At 37.1% G+C, this 12,440-nt stretch overlaps 1 protein-coding gene across 1 annotated transcript in view; it reads left to right on the top strand.

Moving 5' to 3' along the window:
- The window catches only part of SYT10 (synaptotagmin 10), a 38,528-nt gene that overhangs the window by 1,127 nt on the left and 24,961 nt on the right, over positions 1-12,440 (top strand). The window lies entirely within an intron of this gene.

Genomic DNA, 12,440 nt, shown 5'->3' with positions numbered 1-12,440 from the left:
GGGGGGGGGGGGGAGAGAGAGATATTCAGACAGACAGACAGACAGAGACTGAGAGAAAGAGACCATTGGTCTATGCAGATAGGATTTGTGTGTCCTTGCTCTCTTCTCAAAAGAGGGAGGGGTGTTTCCTTTTGTTTTCCATTGCATCTCATAAGGTCAGAATAATAGCATTGATTAATTAAGCAGCAATCGATCTTGTCCAGTATTTTGCTTCCAGCAGTGGCCAGCCAGATGCCTCCCCAATCTAGAGCAGGGAGGGCATAGATCAGAGGCAGGACACATGCTTTGCACGTAGAATATTCCAGTTCCAGTAGCTTCCTTTTTTTAAAAGCTAGGAAAGGTCTGTCTCTGCTTGTTGCTAATTGGAATACATAAAAATGAGCTATAGGTAATTCTGGGGTAAGAAAGGAACATATGAGCTAAATCTGGACCCAGATAAGACAGAGATGTTATAGTTAAAGAGTCAACTGCTGTGGGTGGATTTGCAGTTGTAGATAAGTTTGTACTTTCTCTGAAAGTTACCATATGCTTTATGGAGTTCTTAGGAACTCTATTCAGACATTATCAGGGATCAAAATTGTGTCCAAGAGTACTACTTACATGTATATGAAAATAAATGGAACTCTCTTCATATTTCCTATTGGACATGCATACAGAAGATGTAACATCCCCAGATTTAGAGCTTTAACTTTATAACTCTTCCCAGTTTCAGATAGTCACACATTTCAGTGAACACTCATAAAAAGCTCCAGTAGTCTCCTTTCTGAGTAAACTGGGAAAGCTCAGAGCACTTTGGCCAGGTTAAACTCTTCCAATGATGCAGACCTGCCTTAAACCTCTTTCGCTAGTTGTCTGTTTTCTAGAGCAGTGCTTCTCAACCTTGGAAATGCTAAGATGTGTCCACTTCAGTTCCCAGAGGTGCTGGCTGAGGAATTTTGGAAATTGAAGCCCACACTTCTTAGAGTTACCAAGGTTGAGACACACTGTTTTAGAGAAATCAAGACTTTTTTCACGGCAAGCTTTTTGAAGTGGTTTGCTATTGCCTTCTTCCTTGGGTTGGCACAGAATCACCCAGCATGCTCAGTTTCTAGCATGATGCCTTAAATCTCTACAGCAAACATACTCTCAATTAAAGAAGACTAGAATACTGAAAATTCTTTATGTTGAGCTGCCATGAATGAAGTGCAAAGGGCAACTGGCTAAGGTCTAGGACAGTGTTTCTCAACCTTGGCAACTCTAAGATGTGTGAACTTCAATTCTCAGAATTCCCTAGCCAACACTGAAGTCCACACATTGAAATCCACACTTCTTAGAGTTGCTAAGGTTGAGAAATACTGGCCTAGGATAAGGCGAGCTATTGTTGCTGCTATATTGGTTGTCATTTGGTTTCCAGGCCCAATTTAAAATTTGGATTTGTTCTTTAAAGACTGTTAAAGTTCAGTTCTAACATTTATTTATTTAGTATCAATAAATCAGGTCTTTGTTATGTGTCTGTTGATTGAAAAATAATCAGTTTTGTGGATATGGGAGAAAAGGCTGTTTTTGATGGTTTGACTTTATGACTCTGCCATTCAGATGACACTATTCAGTCCATGGTTTTATGCAGAAATAATATATTTGAACATGAGTGGTAATTCACTGATGGATTCTTCAAGGAAAAAAGTCTGTTAAAACTATCCCATCCTTAATGATATAATAACCTCTTCCAAAATTCATATTATAACCCAAGTTCTGTCAGACATCACTAACCTGGATTCATTAGACAAGGATCTCAGAGAGAACTGTAAAGCACTAGGAAGTCTAAGTGCTATTGCTATCTGATGAATCCAGTTCTTAAAAAAAAAAAAAATAGGCCACAGTCCTCCAAATGTTCATTTTATCTTTGGTAATATCCTCAAGAATGTTCAAACTGAAAAATGTCAATAGGCCAATATGAATGAATCAATCTTAACTGGAATTTCAAGATTCAAAGAATTTGTAATTCCAACGTCTTCAAGATTTTATCTTAAAAAGTTTTATTCTTAGGCTATACTAGGGAAGCATCAAAACATATGTATGTGCTCAATTTTGCATGAAGGTGAAAAACAGCAGGCATCATAGTTCCCTTAGAAGTTATTAACCTAGGATTGGTTTAGATGAATAGTTTCAAGAGCTTCACCGCAATGATTTTTAAAACAACCATTCCTGCTAAATCTTTTAATGCAGAGATAGCAGAAATGCAAAAAAAGAAGAAGAAGAAGAAGTGGAGAGCCATCTGCAAATTGCCCAGAGATAAGTTATTCAAAGTTGCACTAAGCCAATCAAAAAAGAGAACCAGTTTGATCTAGTGTTTTTAAAGCACAGGCTAGAAATCAGGAGACTATGAGTTCAAGTCTCACCTTAGCTATGAAAGCCAGCTGGGTGATTTTGGGTCAGCCCCTCTCAATCCATTCTACTTCACAGAGTTGTTGTTGTGGGAAAAATAGGAGGAGGAAGGAGTGTTGTGTGTTATTTGTAAAAATAATAAAGGTGGGATATAAATGAATAAAGTAAATAAATAAATAAATAAAAAATGCTCAGACTCAATTTAAAAAGAAACACTTTAAAATCCTTTTCTAAGTTATTGTTGTTGGCATGGCACTGAAATATGATCATCAATTGTCCTTAAAAGGCAATTTTCTTTGCTGTCTCTAACCACTAGGTTTTCTGATCCAAAAGACTGGCATATTGGTCAACTAGCTTGCCTCCCTCTCCTCAGACGTCGTGAGATGTTAAGCTGAAAAAATATGTGCATTTGCAACATTTGATCTCTTGTGGGCAAAAGTAAGAATGACCACTCACTTTCCCTATGGGATAGTATAACAAGTGTCTATGGAGATTCTCAGTCATCCAGGTCATGGTTGTCCCAAAGGTGCTTTTTCAAGAAATACCGTATTTATTGGCGTATAACACGCACTTTTTCCCCCTGAAAATAGGGGGCAAATGATGTGTGCGTGTTATACGCCGATATAAGCGCTCCGCCGCCCAGCCCCACCTTTAAGTTTTTTTCCTGAAATTTCCCTCTTAAAATGAAGGTGCGTGTTATACGCCTGTGCGTGTTATACGCCGATAAATACGGGTAATTGAACTTTCTTGTTTTTCTTTGAAGACGTTTTGCTTCTCATCCAAAAAGCTTCTTCAGCTCTGAGGCTGAAGTGTTCAGAGCTGAACAAGCTTCTTGGATGAGAAGCGAAACATCTTCAAAGAAAAACAAGAAAGTCCAGTTGCCTCTTGAAAAAGCATCCTTGGGACAATAGTATAACAACTTTGTTGCATGTGATCACTGGAAAATGACCAGAGTATAATATAATAATAATAATAAAGTTGGAAGGGACCTTGGAGGTCATCGAGTCCAACCCCCTGCTCAGGCAGGAAACCCTACACTATTTCGGACAAATGGCTATCCAGTCTCTTCTTAAAAATGTCTAGTGTTGGAGCATTCACTGCTTCTGGAGGCAGGTTGTTCCACTGGTTAATTGTACTAACTGTGAGGAAGTTTCTCCTTAGTTCTAGGTTGTTTCTGTCCTTGATTAGTTTCCATCCATTGCTTCTTGTCCTGCCTTCAGGCGCTTTGGAGAATAGCTTGACTCCCTCTTCTTTTTGGCAGCCCCTGAGATATTGGAACACTGCTATCATGTCCCCCCTCCTCTTCGTTAAATTAGACATACCCAATTCCAGCAACCTTTCCTTATATGTTATAATTAATCAGAAAATTTCTTCCTAAAAGGACATCCTCCCCAGGGATGGGACTTGGCAATAACTTATGTTAATTAATTAGCAGAGGCATCAGTGGGGCTTGTGGTTGACCAGGCTGACGCTGACAGCTGAGAAACTGAATAAAGCCTAAAGCAGTGCTGTAGACTCCCCAAAGCTCTGTCCACAAAGATTCTCAATCATCCAGATCATGGTTGTCCCAAAGGTGTTCAAAAGGCAAATGGACTTTCTTGGTTGTTGTTTTTTCCTTGAAAACATTTCAGTTCTCATCCCAGAAGCTTCTTTAGAATACTCTTTTTGGTGTCAGAGAGCCTATCACACTCTTAGTTTTCCCCTCAGGGTTCTCCATATATGAAAGTAAAGTTGTGCAGCATTGTAAGTTATCTCTAACTTTCCCAGAAGGCCTCCAGAAGCCTCAAATGCTTCAAAAATTACAGAGAAGTTTGAAACCGCATGATTCAATTTGCAGGTTTCTGCCTTGATTTACAAATCTGCTACTCTGCTTCAGTCAGGTAGCTGGATTGAACTTAAGTTGCTTGTACAAAAGTCTAATATAATCAAGGTAGAAGCAATTTTTACTTGATTTATCCAGTTGCTGAACCACTGATCTTGATCACAACATCCTGTCAAGCTTCTGACAGCATAACTTTGGTGGCTGTCATTGTACAGAGTCAGAAATAAATGTTATTTTCCATCCTTCCCCTGCCCCCGTTCATTATTCCCACCTCATCTCTGTAAAAGCTTATGTCCCAATCCTTGTTACCACAGGATAACCTACAAGTAGATCTTCTTTCAGCATTTAGGACAAAGTCCAGGCAATTCTCTGTCACATATAACATTTGAGACACATTCATGATTGTGGACTTAAATGTATGAAATTGGTCCACACAATTTAGGAGCTTTTTTGACATGAATGAGAATGCTTTCCAGGACTTTAGGTATCCTCACCACCAGCCCTGAAATTTTGATAAGTAATTTGGAAAACAGACATTAACCAAAATCATCTAGCTGTAGTCCAAGCTATTCAACAGAAATAATGTACAATCCTTCATGACTGTGCCTTGGAAAAGTCTAACAAAAATTTATTCAAAACTTATTATTGTAGCAGTTACAATGGTAGATTGGGAGTAAGTAAACAAGAGGTTTAAGTTGGCTTTCCATTATGGAGTACACTGGGTGACATCGGGACATCAACCCATCTACCTCTCTAAGTTTTATTCATCAGGATAAAATGAGAAAAATGGAAGATTCCCATCTAACTTCCTTGAGCTGCCAAAGAAAAGATGAAATATAAGTGCAGATATACAAGAAGCATTCAACTAAAAGCAACTCAGATTGCAGGATTCGTTTGCATTTTCTAAAGATTAATATTCATTTAGTATGTTCCTCTTTCCTTGGAAAAGGATGAGACTAATGTGCCTAATATTTGGAATCACTAGCTGTTCATGTGTCAGCAAAGGATAGGAGAGTACCATTTAAGTTGTAAAGACACAAAAAGAGTCCAAAAGTACCATGTGAGCAAAACACAAATATTTCCACTTACCATCTTTCCCCATTAGTGTATGTAGTTGCTAAGAAATGAAAGTGTGCTCCAGGTATTCCTGTTTCAAAATTATGTCTCTCTTCTTTAAATTCATTCTATTTGGGGAGAAATCATAGCTCATCTTTGATGCAAACATATTTTGTACTGTTCCTGGCATCTCCAACATTTGTTTGCTTGTTTTGAAGGACTGTTGGGCTAAAACTCTGGAGATTAATTGCAAGCCAAAATATACTTTAATACTTTTTCTGGCCCCAAATGTAATCTAGCACAATGGTTGTTTTTTTCTTTTTGCAAGACTCTCTCAAGATCATCCATGAGATTGCAAAAAATTCACAAACTCTCCAACAAATTCTGAGATTTTTAACATTATTTCATTATCATGAAGGAGACAGACACCACTTGGAGATATGAAGCATTGCCAATTGTTTACACAGAATCCTGAAATAGATAGATAACATTTATGATCTGAAAAAAAGGAAAGACAGCTTTATTTTGTTATTAGATGGCTTTAATTAAAATGCCACTTTACTTCTGCTTTACTATACCTTTCAGAATTAGAGGGAAAAGTGTTTATTAAGTCCTTTGATAATTCTAAAGCAATACATCACCATTTATTTGTTATTATTCTTATCCTCAACATACCCAAACAATGGAATAGAATATATACGTAAAAGAAAGATAAAGCAATTGTCCCCTGAAATAATTACCTTGTAGTTAAAGCTGTAGTGTATCCTATAGTCAGTGTAGGTGGATTGTCAGTAAACTGCTTCAAAGTATCCCTTGACACGCACAACCCCAGCATCCTATTTCTGAAAGCATGAGCACTATCAAGGACCTCTCCATGCAGGTGAGCCCATACACCTGCCCATTCAGAAGGCACTTCCACCAGGATTACATCCTAAATGAAAGTTTTCTCCCAATATCAGTGTACAGCTGTTCACACATTTATGCCAACATAGAAAACATCTCCAAGAATTGTTTAAGTGAGAGTTGTCAACTCTAACTGACAAGGTAGGAAAACTGGGCAGCATATGGGATTAATGGATGTATTTTAGATAATTTTCTGTCTAGCTTCTTTATTTGGGGGAGGAATTATCTTAACGTTATCTCTCTTGTTCTCATACAGCAAGGTTCTGTGTCAGTCAGCAAGCTATGGAACAGATTTGTAAAAAAAACCCAAATGTCTTCATGAATGGGAAGACCTTTTGATCCATAAGAGTTTGATGCTGATTTAATTTTTTTATATATTTATAATTTCTACTGCATTCATTAGGATCTGTTGATGCTTAGGCTTCATGACCTTAGAAGCTTTATAACCATCAAGATGTGAAAAGTCTAATTGTAGTTTCAGGACAAGAGAGATATAAATGTACTCTACTGTTAAGCATTGCTTCTGACTAAAGTCTGTAATTACTCCAATTCAGTACACATTAATCAGGCACATTAAGAACATACATTGCCTTTTTAAGTATTTTGGATGTATAAACCCTAACCACTAGACCAAACTGGCTCTGGTTTCCTGGTAAAAAGTATAATTTGGATGGTGCTGATTATTTATTCTCTTTGCAATTCTGAATGAGAGCCTCCATAGCTTTTCTAAAACCTATATTGAGTCCTAGAAAGAATGACAATATCCTCTGTATAAAGAGTTAGTTAAGGCTCGCCATCCAAAACCACCAGATAGCATTTCAATCTTTGACGTACCTTACCTAAAATAGCTTTATTAACAAGCAACCTAAAAGAAAGTAAGTAAATGTTAATAATAATAATAATAATAATAATAATAATAATAATAATAATAATAATAATAATAATAATAATAAAGTTGGAAGGGACTTTGGAGGTCATCTAATCCAACCCCCTGCTCAGGCAGGAAACCCTATACCATTTCGGAAAAATGGCTGTCCAGTCTCTTCTTAAAAACTTCCAGTGTTGGAGCATTCATGTTCTCATCATTACTGGTTCTCATTATTACTGGTTTGTTAATTGGATAATGAACCCTTCTACTGTCCTATAAAGGAAAACAGGAGAAGGCATTATTCCGTATTGTGTTAGCATAACTATTATCAGAGCTCATCAAGTTTTAGCAGCAGATGTCCATGTTGGAAGGCAGTGCTCCTTCCCAACAAAGTTGAATGCATAATATTCCCCCCTTAACTTTCCCTTTTTTTTGTTTCCATTGCTTTTTACTAGTCTTTGGCTTGCTTTTATTGTCCTCTGCTGAGCATGAAACATGATTTACTTGTTGTTAGAAAACAGTTTGTGCCATTATTGCATCATCATTCACTTTGGTATCATGTGGAGGAATGAGCTGCGGTTTCCTGTTGTGTGCCAGATGCTCTGCACTCCTGACCATTGGGCTCAGCTAGAAGGAAATGACCTGTGAAGCGAGGATACCTTTTCCCCTCTAAAGCAGCATATTATTTATGACCATCATTTCTTGAGTTAAGCTCTTCCTATAACTGTAAAAGAAACAAGAAAGAATCTGAGACAAATTTTATCATCACTCTACTATAGGAAAGCATCATCTACTATTCTATACATTCTTAACACATTATTTAAAAACAGAATCCATGGTTGCTTCCATATTGGAATCTTAGTATTTTATTTTAGGGATGTCCAGATGCCATTGTCTTTTACAGGTAGCCCTCAACTTACAGTTAGTCCTTGACTTACAACAGGTCACTTAGAATTACAACAAACATACCTTAGGGCTAGTTAGCACCTGGATTCAAAGTTCCAATGCTCTTTTTTCTTTTCTTTTTTTTTCTTTTTTTTCTTTTGTTTTTCAATATGAGAACTATAAAAATGTGTGGGATGATTAACATAAAGGAAATGTTCTAGCTATTTAAATGTAATTGATTTTAAGAAAATTCCAATTGATAACTAAAAATGGGGGAAATATTTTGAATAGAATTAAAAGATTAGATGACTGGATTCATTAAATGGAACATTTAAAGATTAAACATAGGTTTAATTATGATAAAAAGAACAGAAAGAATTTGGAAATAAGTATATACTAATTCAAGAGGGATACGTATTTTAAGTAGTATATTATTTTCTTATTTTCTTTTTGTTTCTTCTCCTTTTTTCTCTTTTTCTCTCTCTCTCTCACGTCTTTTCTTTTTCTATGTCTTTTTCTTACATATTTTTTAGGATATGGAAATAGATTTAAATACTTTAAGGTAATTAATTCTGGGAAAATGTTAACCAGTAGAAATGTTTTGAACATTGTAGGGAAAATAAATTTAAGTAAGAATAGTAAACAGGATTTGTGACGAGGCAACCAAGATGACCAGGTAGAAAAGAAGCATGATATTGATGAGATTATTATTGGTAGAAATTTTAGAAAAACCTTTATATTTAATTGTTACCTATCAAATTAATAAGAATTGTATTAATTTAGGTTGCATAGAGAATATTATTGGAAGAAGAGAAAATCAAGCAAAGCTATAATGTGGATTTTGGAATATAGAAATGAATTGATAGTGATTACTTTGTAAATATAAACCCAGACAACACGTTGTTTACCAAATATCAAGATGTTTATATTAAAAAATCAATAAAATATATTTTTAAAAAGGTCGTAATCAAGTCAGTCATGTGTTCAACCAGTTTTATGACTATCATGACTTATGACTGTGATGGGCAAGCTCCATTACAGTCATAATTCGAGGACTACCTGTACTTATAATTCATTATTAGTTCTTCTACTAAGACTGCAACATCTGGATCAGCGGTTCTCAACCTATGGGTCGGGACCCCATTTGGGGTCGATCGACCATTTCACGGGGGTCGCCAAGCATGGCTGTCCGCCATTTTTTTCCCCTTTTCCGGTGGGTGCCTTACCTCCCTTGAGCTGGGCCAGCTGGTAGTCGGCCTGCTCCGTCTCTGCCGCTTGCCAGCTACGCCTCGGCTGGCGCAGGGGGCGGAACCACGCATGCGCGGCGCTCCCAGGCAGGGAAAGTCCTCGACTTACGACCACTTGGGTAGTCCTTGACTTACAACCGGTTTAGTCCTCGACTTATGACCGGTTTAGTCCTCGACTTACGACCGGTTTAGTCCTCGACTTACGACCGGTTGGGGGTCGCGGCATTAAAAAGGTTGAGAACCACTGATCTGGATGATCATTAGATGGCAACAAAGAGGAATAGAAAATGGTAGTGCTTTGTGGTTATCTAACTGGGGATTTTGCAGTGCAACTATGGTAGCTCTACGTTCCATCATTTTTCTTATTGAAGAAAATCTGAATTTTTGGATCAAACGGAAGAACTGCACAAGCTGATTGGTATGGCAGTTTTAACATCACTCTTCTTTATTTTAAGAGGTTGTATGCAGACAATGGTGCATTGGACCGATAAACATGTTATACCTCTGCAAACATCCTTTACAATTCTCTTTTTCATCATCTTGTAATTCTACTTTTTCAAAAGCCAAAGTGCTTTTCTCACTGAAATATTGGTCTGGGCACCAGCATTTTAGCAACATTCCCACTGTTATAAAATACCTCCACTCTACTTTCAAGACAAAATGGGCAATCTCAAATATCGTTGTGTTTATTTATTAGTTTCAGAATTGTATACTGCCAACTTCAAAATAATGCTCAGCCACTTACAGCAGTAAAAATAGAAAATAAAATCGTAACATCATAAAACTATCATAAAGCAATAAAAATGAAATAATCATGTCATTAAGTAATACCAACCATCAATTCCATCCTAGATAATAGTGTTGCAAGCAGGCCCCTAGTACCCAAAGGCCTAAAAATGGGTTTCTATCAATTTTTCTGAATGACAGCAGGAGAGGAACCATTTGAACCAAGGAAGTTACCAAGGAATTCTGCATCCAGACCTCCTCATAATTTGGGAAACATTAGAGGAGGAAATTTAAATCCTCCTCCTTTAAGCTGAATGGTCAAAACTAGTATGTCCCATTCATGAGAGATGATCCTGAAATCTCTGGTCCTCAAGCCAATTTTCTCCTCTAACTTTCCACCAGTTAAAATGAAAGGTGTCTTAGAATAGGTAGAAGCTTGCTAAAGAGAGATCCATTTAGGAGTAAGGATGTTCCAAAGGTGCCTATTTCAGGAGGAAACTGGACTTTCTTGTTTTTTCTTTCAAGACATTTCACTTCTCATCTTTACCTCTGTCCTCAGGGTCACCTGAGCAGTGCCAATGTGTGTGGAGCCTTCTTGGCTGCTGGATGTTTTCTGCCTCATGTCCCTTCACTGTTGAAGACAGGTGCAGGCTGTTGGGGATGAATCTGTGTTGTCTGCCTCTCAAACTGAAGCTCAAATGGTTCCTGTAGTCCGCAATGTTTTCTGGAAATCCATTCATACTCCTACACCATTCGAAGGGCAAAACTCACATAACAACTATCTCGCTTAACAATAGAGATTTTGGGCTCAGCTGTGGTCACAAGTAGTGGTTTTAGATAATGACTATTTTGTATTTCTACTGTTTTATTGTTGTATGCGGCCCAGAGTTGCTTTCTGTGAGATGTGTGGCCATATAAATTTGATTAATAAAATAAATAAATACACAAAATAAATATATTGTACATTGGAATAAAGAATAATTGCTTTTCAGCAATTTTTATTACTGCCGGTGAGAGTGGCAAATAAAAAAACATCTTATAATAAACATAGAAACTTTTATAAGTTCCTCTAGTGGATATATTAAATATTAAAGAATATGTTAAAGTATTAAGCTTAGTCTTATGAGTTTTTAGATTCTGTATCTTAAGATACATATTCTGTATACATCTGGCCTTAAAGGCTAGAAATTTGGAATTCGATCCTTTTGTAAGGTCTGAAAGATTGGGGGTAACTCACCCCCTCCCCATTTTTTTCTTGCTCTGTTCAAAGTTAGAGTAATATTCGGTTATATGGCTGAGCAGCCCCATTAGCAGGAACTTGTTGCTTTTCATCACAAAGATGAAAACAGTATCATGATGTTGCAATGCAAGTGCTGATGTTTTTAGACATGTGTGTGATGTGGTGATGCATTAGAAAAAGAGGCAGTGTTGGTATTGCAACACCATGGCTTCCATCAGTTCACATCCTGTTCCATACCATAGCTGGGACGGCTTAAAGGATTGCAGTAACTGTTATGATATTGTTTTCATTAATTTTACTGGGGAAATGACATCTAAGGATAGAATTTAATCAAATAAAAAGCAACAATCCAGCAGATCATGTTGCACATTAAACCATACAAGGACCCTTGCAAATAGCTTAGTTAACATAATTGCCCAACAGCCTCAAGAGGAGGCAAAGTTCTGAAGAAGATCTGAAGAAAATTCGTTCCACAGTTTAGGGGTGGCAGAAAAGGGACTTCCTCTGTGTTTGAGAAGAAGGCTTCTAAGAGCAACAGTCTTCTCAGATGATTTAGTTCTGCCATTCTTTATAAAATGACAGGTTCATAATAAGAATAACGGGTCCTTGGCGAGGAATGTTGCATTTAGACTAGCTTATAATTATTCAGATTCACCAGGTCAAGGGAGATTTTTTTTAATAGAGAGTATTCTAAGCAAGAAGAGACAGCTCCATCTTTCATTTCTTTTTGAGAGACTTAAAGGGAGATTTTGGCTTTCCTGCTTGCTGTCTATCTCAGCCCTGGTCATAGCTGAGTTGAGTGGCTTATACATTTAAACAATGTGGAAAAATTGTGAATAATCAATTTGTAGCTTATAGCAAAATGGTAAAAACGATGCAGCAACTGATTGAAAGCAATATATAAGAAGTTGAGTTTATAGACATTTATGGCCTTAATATGGATGATTGACAAAATTAGTGCTTCCTCAGGAATCCAAGGTGAGAATTGTGTCAACAGTCATCTTGGTCAAGTATGCCATAGTTCATACTCAATGAACTCTCTGGTTGAAAGCCAGCATAAACACATGATCTCCTTCTAGAGGGCTCCAGGTTCAAGCCCAATAATATCAGCTGCAATTGGAAAATTTATTCTGTGAAACCTGGAGACATTCTATTAGTCTATGCTTCTAAAATAACAACAAATAGACAAGTGCCCTGATTAAACTTTTTCTATTTCTATATGCACCTTCCAGATCTTGACTGCAGTGCCTCTATACCTAGGGTCCCCAATTTGGCATCCAAGATGCTCACAAACATCTCTCTTGGCACACAATAGGCTTCCAGATTTTT

The sequence above is a fragment of the Protobothrops mucrosquamatus genome, unplaced genomic scaffold, assembly GCF_001527695.2.
Source record: "Protobothrops mucrosquamatus isolate PMUCROS unplaced genomic scaffold, P.Mucros_1.0 scaffold363, whole genome shotgun sequence".
NCBI classification, from domain to species: Eukaryota; Metazoa; Chordata; class Lepidosauria; order Squamata; family Viperidae; genus Protobothrops; species Protobothrops mucrosquamatus.
This window is presented reverse-complemented; position numbering and strand designations above follow the sequence as displayed.